Genomic DNA, 15,414 nt, shown 5'->3' with positions numbered 1-15,414 from the left:
TCAACCTTCCATTAATATGCTTGGCTACAACCAGCTTCTTTAAGAATGACCTTTCGTGGCTTTCCCGCCTTGTGGATGAGGTCACTGATTGTCTTCTGGACATCTGTCCAGTCAGCAGTTTCCCCAATGATCGTGTAGCGATCTGACCCAGACTGAGTCTTAAATGCATTGGGAACCACAGTCACCACAGTCATAACATGTCAAACCTGTCTGTGGTAGTAGTTCCTAAAATTCTATCCAATGCTGTCACTGCTGCAAACACAATTGTTTCAGCGACTACCTTCCGGGAGGCGATACAGATGTATCAGGGCACGGACAAACAGACTAAAAAACAGTTTCTTTCCTCGAGCCATCATCTCCCTCAACAAGACCATGTAACCAAGGCATCCAATCGTTCTCTACAATGTAGACCCTTCATTATTTATTATTATTTATTCTTCTAATTTCTAATTTCTATCGAATTTTAGAATACAAAGTCAACAAGACGGTTGAAAATGTTCATTGGGAATCTTGCCAAAGCAAGATGACCGACCTCAAAATGTTTCAAAGTGTCGTTCCTCAAAGCGTCCATATGCGATTGATACAACGACCTGGATACTAACCTAGTACTAACATGCAGGCCACGTTCCGAGTCTCTTACATGAACTTCATCATCTCATCCTGACCCAAATGCATCTCTCTGTGGCTGATTATTTTGTTTGCCTTAACGGGCAGCTGAACAGGTGAACCTAATGAGGTAAACGTGCTGCACCACAGAGCCAACAAGTGGACCTTGACACGGCGGACATGACATTCTCCTCACGCAGACTATCAACGCTACTCCAACGTGACATTTCACCAGACAATAGTTTCCCGGCCGCCGCACGCTGCTCATTGTTGTCTTTTGTTTTGCAAAGCGGGGAGACGGAAGAGTTGAGCGGGAATGAAACAAACACATAATTGGTCTCGGCGGACCTGATACATGATCTGAACTTTGCAGCGAGAGATCTTTGCGCTGTTTTAAGATGTACGCTGCCGGAGGCGCCTCTGGCAGACGGCCCGGTTTGATATTTGTACCCCCGCCCAACACACACACCCACACACACAAATGCTTATACAGCATGGCATGATGCTGCATTCAAGACTAGTGGGAAATAGAAAATACTCCACTTGGAACTTACAAGGTCTTAAATTAAAGCCTTCCTTTCCAAATGTAAACCCCAAACACGGCTGACGACTGCGGTGAGATCGGATTTGTTTTGTTTGTCCCCACAACAAAGCTCAGCTTTTTTGGCAGCCGTTCCATTCCACTTTTGCTCGATTTTCCACTTTCCCGCTTTGTGAAACTCTCCTTGCAGACACTCTCTTGTCCTCCTCCAATCACATATCACCTTGCTTTGTGCCAAGTCCGAACCCAAGTCCCTGAGTCGAGTCATCCGGCGGATGGCCTGGATCCACAGGAGCCCAAGTCGTTTATGCACGAACGCATCTGTGCTCGTTACAATCCCGATATTGTTCCCGCATCAACGTTCCCCGGAGGTAAACAAGCGAGCGTGCGGTTTATTTGTGTGCAGCGCCGTGCACGCCACAAGCCAGGAAACGTGCACAATGCCAGCATCCCTTAAAGGCCGTTTCCATCTGTCAGTAGTGTTTTATACTTGACCCGCGTCATTACACTCACATCTGCAGGCTGCACTCAGTGCACATACAAACATGTCGGACACGGGCACGCCGTCATTCCTATTCCACATCTCACCTCACGTGTGTTTCCTCCTTCCTCAGCTCCTGAGAGCTCCACGAGCCGAAGGAAAGGTGGACCACAATCCAGGCTGAATCGCGAGACCCCTGATTGGCAGCGCAGCTAAACCCCCCCTGAAGCTGCAACGCACCAAAGACGCTTTTTCTCTACCTTTACATGAATGTCAGAAGCTTCAGGGCAAGATTACTGGAGAGGTTCCCCGGGAATTCCAGTAAGTCAATTTTGGCATTTGATTTCCATAAAACAGGAGGAGTGTTTCTGTGCACACTCCTCACATCACAGCAGCATGAGCAACACAAGGCCAGCATGCAGGGATTTTTAGGGAATAGATGTACTTTTCATTTGGGTTGCTTTGCTACCAATATTCCCGATTCCGGACAACGGTGAGTCTTGCACGGTTCGGTAATTAGAAGGCAGCATGTGCTTTTTTGGGGTGGAGTACAGTCCTGCACCAATTAAGTCTGCTTCTAGGGAACTTTTCAGATTAAAAAAAAGCTCAATTTTGCGACCGAATTACCAGTAAAATAAAAACCCAACCCAACCCTGCAGTATGTGGTTCTTGTGGTATCGGGGGAATAAGGTTTGTTAACATGCTAGCGCATAGCTAAGCTAGCTGGGTATCCATATATCTTTGCTAATCCTAAACAATCCAAAGCATCGCTTTGCCAACTGCATCAGCAAGCTTTTTCTATAAAAGTGAAACATGATTTTCTTGTTTGGAATTGAGATTGTGATTTCCTGGGGTGTTTTTTTTTTGTCATACACGCACACACCATGTTCACGACCATTTGATGACATAAAGAAAATATGAATGTATCGTTATTGTAACATCGTTGAATGACGACAGTCAGGATGGCTCTATCGTGGTATGGTTTTTATTCTCCAAAGCAGCATGAGAAACAATTTACTGGCCTGTTGCAGACTTAACTCCTCACTCGGCGCACAGCAACCGAACTTCCCCCCCTTTTCTTTCTCGTTCTCCCTCTTTGGTCCCAAACCGGCCGCTCCAAAACCGCAAGCTGAACATGACTGCCCCCCAGCGCCCCTGCATGAACCTACAGCCCGTAATACAACACACACAATGCTACATTATTATGGACTGGCCCAGTAGCCAGCCCATAGACTGCTACTTGCAGTAGCAGTCTATGGGCTGGCTACTGAGCCCATATTGTTATTGCTGTTTAGTTATTATTATTCCGTATATCTTAATCTTCCCTTTTTTGCGCGCGTAATGCGGCCAAAACCGCAACAAGGACCCCCACACATGTTACACCGCCGGAATCGTGGCGCTCGGGACTACAGCGGTATTTAGTTTTTGGAACATTTTGTGTAACCATGGCGACGCTATTAACCGAAACGTTAAAAAATGGGCCACTAGATTAGGTATACCCTTTCTATTTTTAGAACAGCACATGGCAGAGAAAAACTGAGAATTTACAGACATTTCACAGCCTTGTAGCTCAGCCATACGGCCGCGCAGAAACGTGATTGATGGCTAATTTTTTAGATAAACTTCTGAACTCTCTGTGTGGCTAAATGCTAATTGCTAGCATGTTAGCATGTTAACAATTAAGCTAATTTACTCATGTCTAAAGGCAAATACACACATGACATGATGTGGGGAGGTTATAGGACAACCTTGGCACTTTCTAAACTTGAGGCTCTCTTGCTAGGTGCTAGCATGATGACTGTTAGCATGTTAGCATTTAAGCTAATTTACTCATGTCTAAAGGCAAATACACACATGGCATGATGTTGGGAGGTTATAGGACAACCTTGGCACTTTCTAAACTTGAGGCTCTCTTGCTAGGTGCTAGTATAATGACTGTTAGCATGTTAGCGTTTAAGCTAATTTACTCATGTCTAAAGGCAAATACACACATGGCATGATGCAGGAAGGTTATAGGACAACCTCGGCAGTTTCTGAACTTAAAGCCCTCTTGCTAGGTGCTAGCATGGTAGCCGTTAGCATGTTAGCATTTAAGCTAATTTACTCATGTCTAAAGGATAATACACACATGGCATGGTGTAGGGAGGTTATAGGACAACCTTGGCACTTTCTAACCTCGAGGCTCTCTTGCTAGGAGCTAGCATGACTGTTAGCATGTTAGCATTTAAGCTAATTTACTCATGTCTAAAGCCAAATGCACACATTGTATGATGTAGGGAGGTTATAGGACAACCATGGTACGTTCTAAACTTGAGGCCCTCTTGCTAGGTGCTAGCATGATGACTGTTAGCATGTTAGCATTTAAGCTAAATTACTCATGTTTAAAGGCAAATACACCCATGGCATGATGCAGGGAGGTTATAGGACAACCATGGCACTTTCTAAACTTGGGAATTTCTTGCTAGGTGCTAGCATGTTAGCCGTTAGCATGTCAGCATTTTAGCTAATTTACTCATGTCTAAAGGCAAATACACACATGGCATGATGTAGGGAGGTTATAGGACAACCTTGGCACTTTCCAAACTTGAGGCCCTCTTGCTAGGTGCTAGCATGACGACTGTTAGCATGTTAGCATTTAAGCTAATTTACTCATGTTTAAAGGCAAATACACCCATGGCATGATGCAGGGAGGTTATAGGACAACCTTGGCACTTTCTAAAGTTGAGGCTCTCTTGCTAAGTGCTAGCATGGTAGCCGTTAGCATGTTAGCATTTAAGCTAATTTACTCATGTCTAAAGGCATATACACACATGGCATGATGTAGGGAGGTTATAGGACAACCTTGGCACTTTCTAAAGTTGAGGCTCTCTTGCTAGGTGCTAGCATGATGACTGTTCCCATGTTAGCATTTAAGCTAATTTACTCACGTTTAAAGGCAAATACACACATGGCATGATGTAGGGAGGTTATAGGACAACCTTGGCACTTTCTAAACTTGAGGCTCTCTTGCTAGGTGCTAGCATGGTAGCCGTTAGCATGTTAACATTTAAGCTAATTTACTCATGTATAAAAGGCAAATACACACATGGCATGATGTAGGGAGGTTATAGGACAACCTTGGCACTTTCCAAACTTGAGGCTCTCTTGCTAGGTGCTAGCATGACGACTGTTAGCATGTTAGCATTTAAGCTAATTTACTCACATTTAAAGGCAAATACACACATGGCATGATGTAGGGAGGTTATAGGACAACCTTGGCAGTTTCTAAACTTGAGGCCCTCTTGCTAGGTGCTAGCATGATGACTGTTAGCATGTTAACATTTAAGCTTATTTACTCATGTCTAAAGGCAAATACACCCATGGCATGATGCAGGGAGGTTATAGGACAACCTTGGCACTTTCTAAAGTTGAGGCTCTCTTGCTAGGTGCTAGCATGGTACCTGTTAGCATGTTAGCATTTAAGCTAATTTACTCATGTCTAAAGGCAAATACACACATGGCATGATGTCGGGAGGTTATAGGACAACCTTGGCACTTTCTAAACTTGAGGCTCTCTTGCTAGGTGCTAGCATGATAACTGTTAGCATGTTAGCATTTAAGCTAATTTACTCACATTTAAAGGCAAATACACACATGGCATGATATAGGGAAGTTATAGGACAACCTTTGTAGTTTCTAAACTTGAGGCCATCTTGCTAGGGGCTAGCAGTGTAGCCGTTAGCATGTTAGCATTTAAGCTATTTTACTCATGTCGAAAGGCAAATACACACATGGAATGATGTCGGGAGGTTATAGGACAACCTTGGCACTTTCTAAACTTGAGGCTCTCTTGCTAGGTGCTAGCATGATAACTGTTAGCATGTTAGCATTTAAGCTAATTTACTCATGTTTAAAGGCAAATACACACATGGCATGATATAGGGAGTTTATCGGACAACCTTGGCACTTTCTAAACTTGAGGCCCTCTTGCTAGGTGCTAGCATGATGACTGTTAGCATGTTAGCATTTAAGCTAATTTACTCAATTCTAAAGGCAAATACACACACGGCATGATGTAGGGAGGTTATAGGACAACCTTGGCACTTTCTCAACTTGAGGCTCTCTTGCTAGGTGCTAGCATGGTAGTCGTTAGCATGTTAGCATTTTAGCATTTTAGCTAATTTGCTCAAGTTTAAAGGCAAATACACACTTGGCATGATGCGGGGACACTATGGGACTGCATCAGCCTTTTCCGTACTTGAGGCTTTCTTGCTAGGTGCTAGCGCGGTAGCCGTTGGCACACCGGTCCCGAGGTTCACAGCGCAGGTGGCCAGTCCATCAAAATTTCCGCGGGAATTTTCTAGTTATCGTTATTATGTGTGCTTTAAGAGAAACTTCCATCGATCTGTTCAATGTTCTTCATGAGCAATTCTGGAAGGACTTTCTTTTTACCTTCAATTTACCTGTGGGCCACTGGAGGTAGGGTCTGGGTGGGACTGGGCCGCATCAGGTTTTCCAAAAAAAAAAAAAAAAAACGCATTTATTAAAAACAGAAAAATTAATAAACATTGCTTTGGTTCCGATGTTCTACAAGAAAAGCTCTGATAAAACATTCTACTGTTCTCAAATATCTTAATTTTTATTTTTCTATACAAAATAAGATGAAAAATAAATAAACAAATCAAGAATAAAGAAGGAGCGGCACGGCGGTCTAGTGGTTAGCGCGCAGACCTCACAGCTAGGAGACCAGGGTTCAATTCCCACCCTCGGCCATCTCTGTGTGGAGTTTGCATGTTCTCCCCGTGCATGCATGGGTTTTCTCCGGGTACTCTGGTTTCCTCCCACATTCCAAAAACATGCTAGGTTAATTGGCGACTCCAAATTGTCCATAGGTATGAATGTGAGTGTGAATGGTTGTTTGTCTATATGTGCCCTGTGATTGGCTGGCGACCAGTCCAGGGTGTACCCCGCCTCTCGCCCGAAGACAGCTGGGATAGGCTCCAGCACCCCCGCGACCCTCGTGAGGAAAAAGCGGTAGAAAATGAATGAATGAAGAATAAAGAAAATCAATCAATCAGTAATTAATGAATATAATAATAATAATATTAGTCGGGAGTCGGAAAAAATATCGATATGTTGATATATCCGATCCTGCGCCGAACTGCATTAAAAGTGGGCAATAATGCACTTAAATAATGCAGCTTAAATCAATCTTTGCTTAAGGATTTCAATACCAAAAAAGAACACGGCGAACGGCTGCTTCCAGTCAACTTTATTTTTCACACTTCCACCACCAGAGCACAGCACACACACCAATTCCCGCACTTCCTGGTTCACAGGTCATGCTCAACCCGCCCCACATAGCTGGCCAAACACATGCCTGCAACAGAAGAACCAACTGCGTTTGTGGTTTCTCTCGTGTGTATAGATTCTATACACACGAACGCCAGCGTGTACATATGAAAAACAGTGATTATTGCAAGCGATAAAAAGATACCTGAATACAACACAATTAAATACATGTATTTGTACGCTTGTGTCTTCGTTGGAATAGGTGTGTATGCTATGTCAGTTGGTTCTTCTGTTGCAGGCATGTGTTTGGCCAGCTATGTGGGGCGGGTTGAGCATGACCTGTGAACCAGGAAGTGCGGGAATCGGTGTGTGTGCTGTGCTCTGGTGGTGGAAGTGTGAAAAATAAAGTTGACTGGAAGCAGCCGTTCGCCGTGTTCTTTTTTGGTATTGAAATCCTTAAGCAAAGATTGATTTAAGCTGCTTTTGTATCGATATAAGCAGACCAAATTGGCTGGCGGGAGATGAAAAGGGCATCGTAGTAACCGGATTATCATAATAACCGGGTATCGTACAAACGGAACTAATTATATCATAAAATACTAGAAATTTGCTGGGAAATGAAAATAGTTTTGTAATAAGCAGTAATTCGTTATAACCGATATAACGAGACTTTACTGTATAGTTTGGTGGGTAGACAATTTTTTTTTTCTGATTAAAATGAACAAAGCATTATTAGAGCCCTGTAGACATGACAAAACATGACTATAGTCACATTTATACTTTTTTTATTTACAACATATTGCGCAACTGCAGGGTCTTGAGACACATGCTAACTCGCAAACTAGGGAGCTAGCACCTAAACGGTAGCCTTCAAGTTATTTCCTTTAAACTTAAATAGCCAAAAACTTACCACTTCCACATGGATAGGGAGGATAACTACATATTAACAGTTATTTAACCTTTAACATGAACATTAATCAAACGTAATAATTTTTTCTGGGTACATGATACCATACAGCATCCATATCAAACTTGCACGGGCCGCACTAACATTAAACTTTCATATCAAGGCGGGGGCCTCAAACTAGTGTCCTGCCGGCCACATTTGGCCCGCGGGCCGTGTGTTTGAGACCCTTGCTTTAAATAATCCATCAAGGGCTGGCTGGACGGTGGATGAGTGGTGAGCGTGCAGGCCTCACAGCTAGGCCATCTCTGTGTGGAGTTTGCATGTTCTCCCTGTGCATGCGTGGGTTTTCTCCGGGTACTCCGGTTTCCTCCCACATTCCAAAAACATGCTAGGTTAATTGGCGACTCCAAATTGTCCATAGGTATGAATGTGAGTGTGAATGGTTGTTTGTCTATATGTGCCCTGTGATTGACCAGTCTGGGGTGTACCCCACCTCTCGCCTGTCAACTGACTGTCCAGTGCAGCTCTTAAGGCATCGGGGAGGGATGTTTACATATCATACTATCAATCGCACACATAGAGTAGCATTACACGTGCACGTAATAAAGACAACTCTTTCATGCGATCGTTCCTCCTGAGAGCTGATCAGCGACAAGCGCCACCGGCAAGGCTCGGTGGGAGACGCTGCGTGTGCGGGGTCGCATTAGGTCACATGTCAGCATAACTTAAAGTCACAATATTATTTTATATATTATTTTGTGCAGCCCTACTGCTGAGCCCCAATACAAGCAGACTGTAACAACCGACAGCGAAAGAACACTTTTTGACATGCACTTATCTGTATATGTTCTTGAGTAGTTTTTGTGTAATTCAAACAAACTATGATCACATATCACTTTCCCTGACAGAGGTAACAGTAAACATAAGTTTCAAAGAACCCTTCTTTGACAGTGTCCATCAAAACTGAGCAGGAATATCTTTGGTGAAGACGGAATTCTGTGTGTAGCGACTATCTTATATGCTGTATTAGTACAAGAACATGCTGATTAAATACGCATACGATAAGAAATCTGTGTCACCTTCCCCACTATCAGTGCACACTGTGCTGCACATTAACATAGCGTAATGACACAAAGACCTTCACTCTCGCGTATGCATGTCCTTGCCCGCTCAATCATCGGGGACACGACTTTAAGCTTTTTCCCGCTTGCTAGTGCAATTCTTTGAGTCCTCCAAACCAGCAGGTGACAGCACCGAGTCTCAGAACCAGACAACACCATATCACATCATCTTAATCTGTGTTTGCATTTATGTTGCTATGAAATCAACGCACCATTACACTGAAAGTATGACGGGGACCAGAGAACCAGAGTTCAAGTGTCACAATTACGCTATTCAGCCAGCAAGTGAAGGGGGCTCTAGCGAAAGACCTTCACATTGACTTTATCCCTCTTTGTCCTCCAGCGCGGAGAATCCCCAACAAGTAAAAGTGTTGCCAGAGAGGTCCGTTCCCGAGGGTCTGATTAGCTCCATGGACCCTGGCCTCGTCACTGAGATGCTCTCTGAGGCTTGAGCCCATAGCTGCAGGCCCATGGCATGCACACAGTGTGTTCTGGCGTCATTACCACACGTACACACACACACACACACACACACACAAAGAGCTTTACCGTGACCTTGGATCTGACCTTGATGGCCCCTGTCATTTACACTGTAAAGAGAAGCATCTGAGCACAAAGATGTTGGACAGAATGACACTTAATCCACTGTGTTGGAACACACTGCAGTGGATTCTCACAATTTCAACACAATCTCTTCCAGGAAGCTGTTTGCTGTTGTTGTTGCTGTTTTTTCTTACTCATTCAAGTAAGAAAAAATATTAAGAAAAAATATATCTTAATAATAATTTCCATCTAGGCTGCCAAAACTATTTAAAAGTACTTCATATTAACCCTGTTAATTATTAATCAGTTTTATTTTAAGAATTGCCTGTGATGAATTAAATTAAGTAAAATTAAATCATTATTTTTTACTCTTAAATAATTTTTTTAAATAATAACTTTTAATAAGTTTTTTTATTCTATTAGATTAAATTTGATCGAAAAAGTGATTTGATTTGCAGCTTGCCGTGGTTTTTTGAAGAGATACTCGAAAGGTCTGAAAACTAGCTAAATATGTTGGCAACGCTGATCCCTCGTGCTACATCTTCTTATTCTATGAGGTGTGTTTAGAAGCAGAGTTAGGATGCCATCAACATTATGGTGTTGGGATGACAAGCTACATTCACAGTTTCATCGTTTTTTTATTACAATCCTAATTTTGGACACAACAATGAGTTTGAAAAGTGCGCTTCCTGTTGCCTCTTGGGGCTCTAAGCGGTACTACACTACAATTTTAACAGCTAAACGGACATGATCCGTTTAATGCAAACCATTTCTTCAAGTTTCTCCAGGGTTTTAGTGGCTGCGAAAAAAATCCTAAATGTATTCCACACTAATTAAAACTCTAAATCAAGGTGAGTTGGAGGACCTTGGAGGCGGGTGGGCCACTAACACAATACGGTCACATGATACTGAGGACTGGCTGTTTATTTACCAAACAGGACAAACAAATGTGCCTCAGAGTGGGACCTCCCACGCGGCGCCTTGGCCATGCTCTTCTTCCATTATCTTGTCCAAGGCCTGACTCTGCGTCGCGGAGGCGAAAGCGTGCCACCGCCTCGACGTTTCTATCATCTTTGTGTTTGGAAGGACGCTGCCGCCACTGTCCACCCGCGAGGCTGTGAGTGGGCGGGTCGCCTCTCTTTGCGCTACACTCACCTTTAAGCATAAACATAAATGTCAGAGATGTTTTATTAGCTCTGAATATTTACCTTCCTGGCAAAACGCACCTAGAGAGAGTGTCTTTAGTTTATGTTTTAAGTCCCGGTTACTTCATAAGGACTCACTTGATTTATGACAGTCAGAGAGGGAGGGGATGATGTCATCACCAGGACATCATCGTGAAGGTGAGCGCGTCACTTTGAGGGAACAATAAAACACTGACGTTGCAACAAAAGTCTCCTTATATCGTTCTCGCTCCGGCGGCCCGCTCAATAGCCACCAGGCCTCCCCGAATATGTGATGCACGTTTATGGCTCCCTCCAGAAATATTATCCCTGGGATGACCTCGTGCGACCGGGCAGAGAGCGGCACACACGGGTTGTGGTCAATATGCTAATGAGGTTGGACAAGGTCAAGCTGATTTGACCAAAGACTGTTAATTACCGGCTGGGAGGAGCACTCACGACAGTTTATCATGTTTTTTTTTTATTTTAATATATTAAGAAATATGCTGTGGTTCCAGTCTGCGAATGCAAGATCAACAGGCGAATCGGTGCGGCATCTGCAGTGATGCCGACAGCGTCCGATTCAGTCCGTTGTTGTGAACAGGGAGCTGAGCTAAAAGGTAAAGCTCACAATTTTTCAACACAATCTCTTCCAGGAAGCTGTTTGCTGTTGTTGTTTCTGTTTTTTCGTACTCATTCAAGTAAGAAAAAATATAAAAAAAATATAAATCTTAATAATAATTTCCATCTAGGCTGCCAAAACTATTTAAAAGTACTTCATATTACTTCAAGTACTTCATATTAACCCTGTTAATTATTAATCAGTTTTATTTTAAGAATTGCCTGTGATGAATTAAATTACGTAAAATTAAATGATTATTTTTTTTACTTTTAAATAATTTTTAAAAATAATAACTTTTAATAAGTTTTTGAATTACATTAGATTAAATTAGATTGAAAAAGTGATTTGATTTGCAGCTTGCAGTGGTTTTTTGAACAGATACTCGAAAGGTCTGAAAACTAGCTAAATATGTTGGCAATGCTGATCCCTCCTGCTACATCTTCTTATTCTATGAGGTAAAAGCTCCCAATTTACCGGTTGATCTAGGTTACATGTTTACCTATGGTCCTGACCTTTGGGTAGTGACTGAAAGGACAAGATCGCTGGTACAAGTGGCCGAAATGAGTTTTCTCCGTAGGGAAGCTGGGCAAGCACACATCCTGGAGAAACAGAGTAGAACGGCTGATCCTTTCGCATTGAGAGGAGCCAGATGAGGTCCTTCGGGCGTCTGGTCAGGATGCCTCTCAGACGCCTCCCTAGGGAGGTGTTCAAGGCATCTCTGACTGCTAGGAGGCCTCGGGGAAGACCCAGAACAGGTTGGAGAGACTTTAGCCGCATTTACACTAGCATGCATGTTGTTCTTATAGTGGTCTGCAATTTTGCATGCCAATGATTAAACTGATCCTCAACAAGTGAGGATTTTTAAATGTTCAAAAATTAGGGAAATAATTTTAAAGTGATTTATGTAGCCTCTTGGATCTTCTTTTTGATTTCCTGATAATGAGTGCTACAGCAAATTTGTCTCTCACACTGTTTGTGCCTCCTTTTTCGCTTATTGCCTCCTTCCTGCTCTTTGCACATTCTCATTCAGCTGCGAGAAAGAATAGACTTACTTTTCTTTTTTGCATAACTTCATAGAGTTTAATATCTTGTAGGTCCCTCACAAATAGAGGGATTAATGAAGCTTGGGGTGATGCCTGCTGTTGCGTGGTGTCACACAGTGGGACACAGTGTAACAGTGTAACAGTGTAATACATACGTAAACAAAACACAACAGTGTGTAAAACTAGTTTTCACGCTTTCCAGATCTGTGATAAATAAATGACATGTAAACAAGTGTAAACACTGCTTACGTATCCTAACTGGCCTGGAACCGCCTCTGGTTCTGGATCTGGACAAAGTGCTTCAGGAGAGGGAAGTCTGAGCTTCTCTGCTTAGGCTCCCTGCCCCCATGACCTGACCTCAGATGAGGGGAAGAAGATGGATGGATGGATGAATGCATGGATATTAATTAATAAATCATGCTGTCATACCAGTCCAGGGTGTCTCGCCAAATGGGACGGGCGCCAGAATACTCAGGATGGACAAACGATATACAAGTAGAAAATGGATGGTGGTGCATGCCGGCCTATTGTCAGTCAAAAATATGCACACTTAAGCACATTTTACATATTTACGTAAATACTATAATACACTCAGAAGACATGTTCAAGAATGCATTTAGAAAGTCTATACAGGTTTCTATGCTCCACTTATAACGGTTGAGTCTAGAACCTCCACAATAAATGAGGGATTGTTGTACGTTTACTCAAAAAATCCAAGGTGTTGCAGATGACACCGCCATCTTGCAGTCTGATCCAAGTCCAAGTATGATCAGTTCTAAAGAGTCATCTAAAATTTGGTACATAAACATGGACCCAAATATTCCAATTGCATTCGGTTTATTTGCTCAAACGGAAAGAACGTTTGTATACACCTCATTCCGAATGATAAGTGCCAATCCGAATGAACATATAATGGGATTCCCAGGGATGGAATATTCCTTTCCCCAATTCGATTGAGGTATCTTGTACCCGCTCAAACGGAAAGTTGTCAGGGTGCGTTCTTCTTCGTGGTGTTTTTCTTCTTCTGTTGTTTATTGGCGGTTGGCAAGCAGCTTTCGGTGTGCATTACCGCCATCTGTGGAACAGAATCTAAACCCTTCTATACTTTATTCATAAAAAGAAAATATATATCTATATAAAACATGTCGCCAGTTTAATTAGAAAATATTAGCAAGATTGAATTTGATCTTTTCCTGTTTAAATTTATCCCGGGTGCGTTCTTTCAGCACATGCTCAGATATGACGAAACACGCAGCTCCAGACGTTCTTCGCTTTTAAAAATGGAGGCGAGCAATCGGCACTGGACTGCTGCGGAAAGTTTGTTTTTGATCCAAACAAAATTTCAAGACTGGATGAACAAAAAACTGGCAATACGGAGTTATTCCAACAAGTGAAAGAAAAACTCGCAGAAGTCAGCATCACGTGATGTTGATGTTTACGCTTTACTGGGCATGCCCCATTGACTATTCTGTTTGATTAGACAAGAGATTGGAATATTCCTTTCCATGTATACATTTGTTTTCAGAAAAGTTGTTTGGAAAAAGGAAAAATTCTTCATGTATACGTGGCTATTGTCTTTTTCACACTTTCATATTCCCAATAACTCTCACCCCCAGTTCAAAAAGGCCTGCTTCTGCTGGATAGTGCCTGCTGTGTGGACGGGATGCAGGAGTGCTGTGTCTCTGTTGTCTTGTATAGATATATCTCTTGTATGATTGCATTTTTTTCTTTTTTTGCTGCCAAACAGGAACCTGCTGCAAACCACTTCTTTAACCGTCAGACCCAAAATAATTTATATTTTGTTCATTGCTGAAATGTTATTTGTTGGCGTCTTGTCATGGAAGTATTGTTCCGTGGAATGGAATACTTGCCACTGTAAGTATACCCCTTCAGTAAGTATAGTCCTTGGAACTTTGCACCTCGAATTTCTTGTTTTTTTGTTGTGTGTTTTTTTTCTTTGGAAGTCGCCACAGCGGATCTCTTTGATCAACATTATGGTTTTTGGCTTGAGTCTTTTAAATTCAATGAACACTGATGATGCTTACCAGTGGAAATTCGAACCCGGAGTGTCCGCTCCAAAGTGCAGAATGCTAACCACTACACCACGGCGAGAACATTTTTTAAATACACTTATTAATGAATATTTTGTTTTTAAATACAACCTATTATTAGTAGATAAAATGCATATTGAAGCAACTAAACATTTCCGAGCATAGAAATGGCGAAATTAAGTAAATTACAAATAAAAAACGTCCCTAATAAAAACATACCAGATTGTTGTGGGTGTGGGCATAACCCATTCTAAGCTAAAAACTCAACTCTGAACCCCCCCCCCCCCACGACGTCACATCCTGTCTGCCTGTCACTCAACTCTCCTAACATCGGGAGACATTTAAAGCAACACACACAAGCGCCAGTCTTATTTATGTCTTAAATGGCTTACTCTTATTATGTCTACTAGAGTGGGTAATAGGAGTGTAAATGTGATTATAGGGGTGTTAGTTCATGACTAGAGGGCTCTAATGTAAAACAACATATTTAGAAGATTGAAAACAGGAAAATATTTCATTCATAAATAAGGAATCCTGCTTTGCGGTAATTCACTTATTACAGTTGGGTTGGATTATTGTACCTTCTTTTTCTTTTTTCTCCTTTTTAATGATGAATTGCAACCACTTTTCCATTTTCAAAAACAATATCTACACATATATACATATATTTTTTTATATTTAAAGAAAAAAACTTTGTGTTATTGCAGAGGCTCATAATACGGGTATGAATCGACTTTTTTCTTGTTTTTCCACTTTTACTACTTTTTTACAAATATCTTAACTTTCTTCTTGTGCATTTCATCATTTTAATAGTATATGCAGTATGTATATTCCCATAAGATTATGACTTTATTATGGTAAATATTGTGTTGTAATATTATAATTTTTACTCAACCTAAAATGCCCTAAAATGTAAACTTTATTTTTTATTTTGCTTGTTTTTTTCCCAACTTTACAATTGTTTAAAAAAAGCTCCTTTTTAGTCTTTATTTCACGTTACTGAATTTATTTTTCTTAATATTAGGATTCATTCTCTGTTTGTATTAATTCTCTTAAAAATATTGT

Source organism: Doryrhamphus excisus, linkage group LG19, assembly GCF_037039965.1.
Source record: "Doryrhamphus excisus strain RoL-2023G ecotype Guam linkage group LG19, RoL_Dexc_Guam_v1.1, whole genome shotgun sequence".
Taxonomy (NCBI): Eukaryota; Metazoa; Chordata; class Actinopteri; order Syngnathiformes; family Syngnathidae; genus Doryrhamphus; species Doryrhamphus excisus.
Note: the sequence above shows the minus strand (reverse complement) of the source record.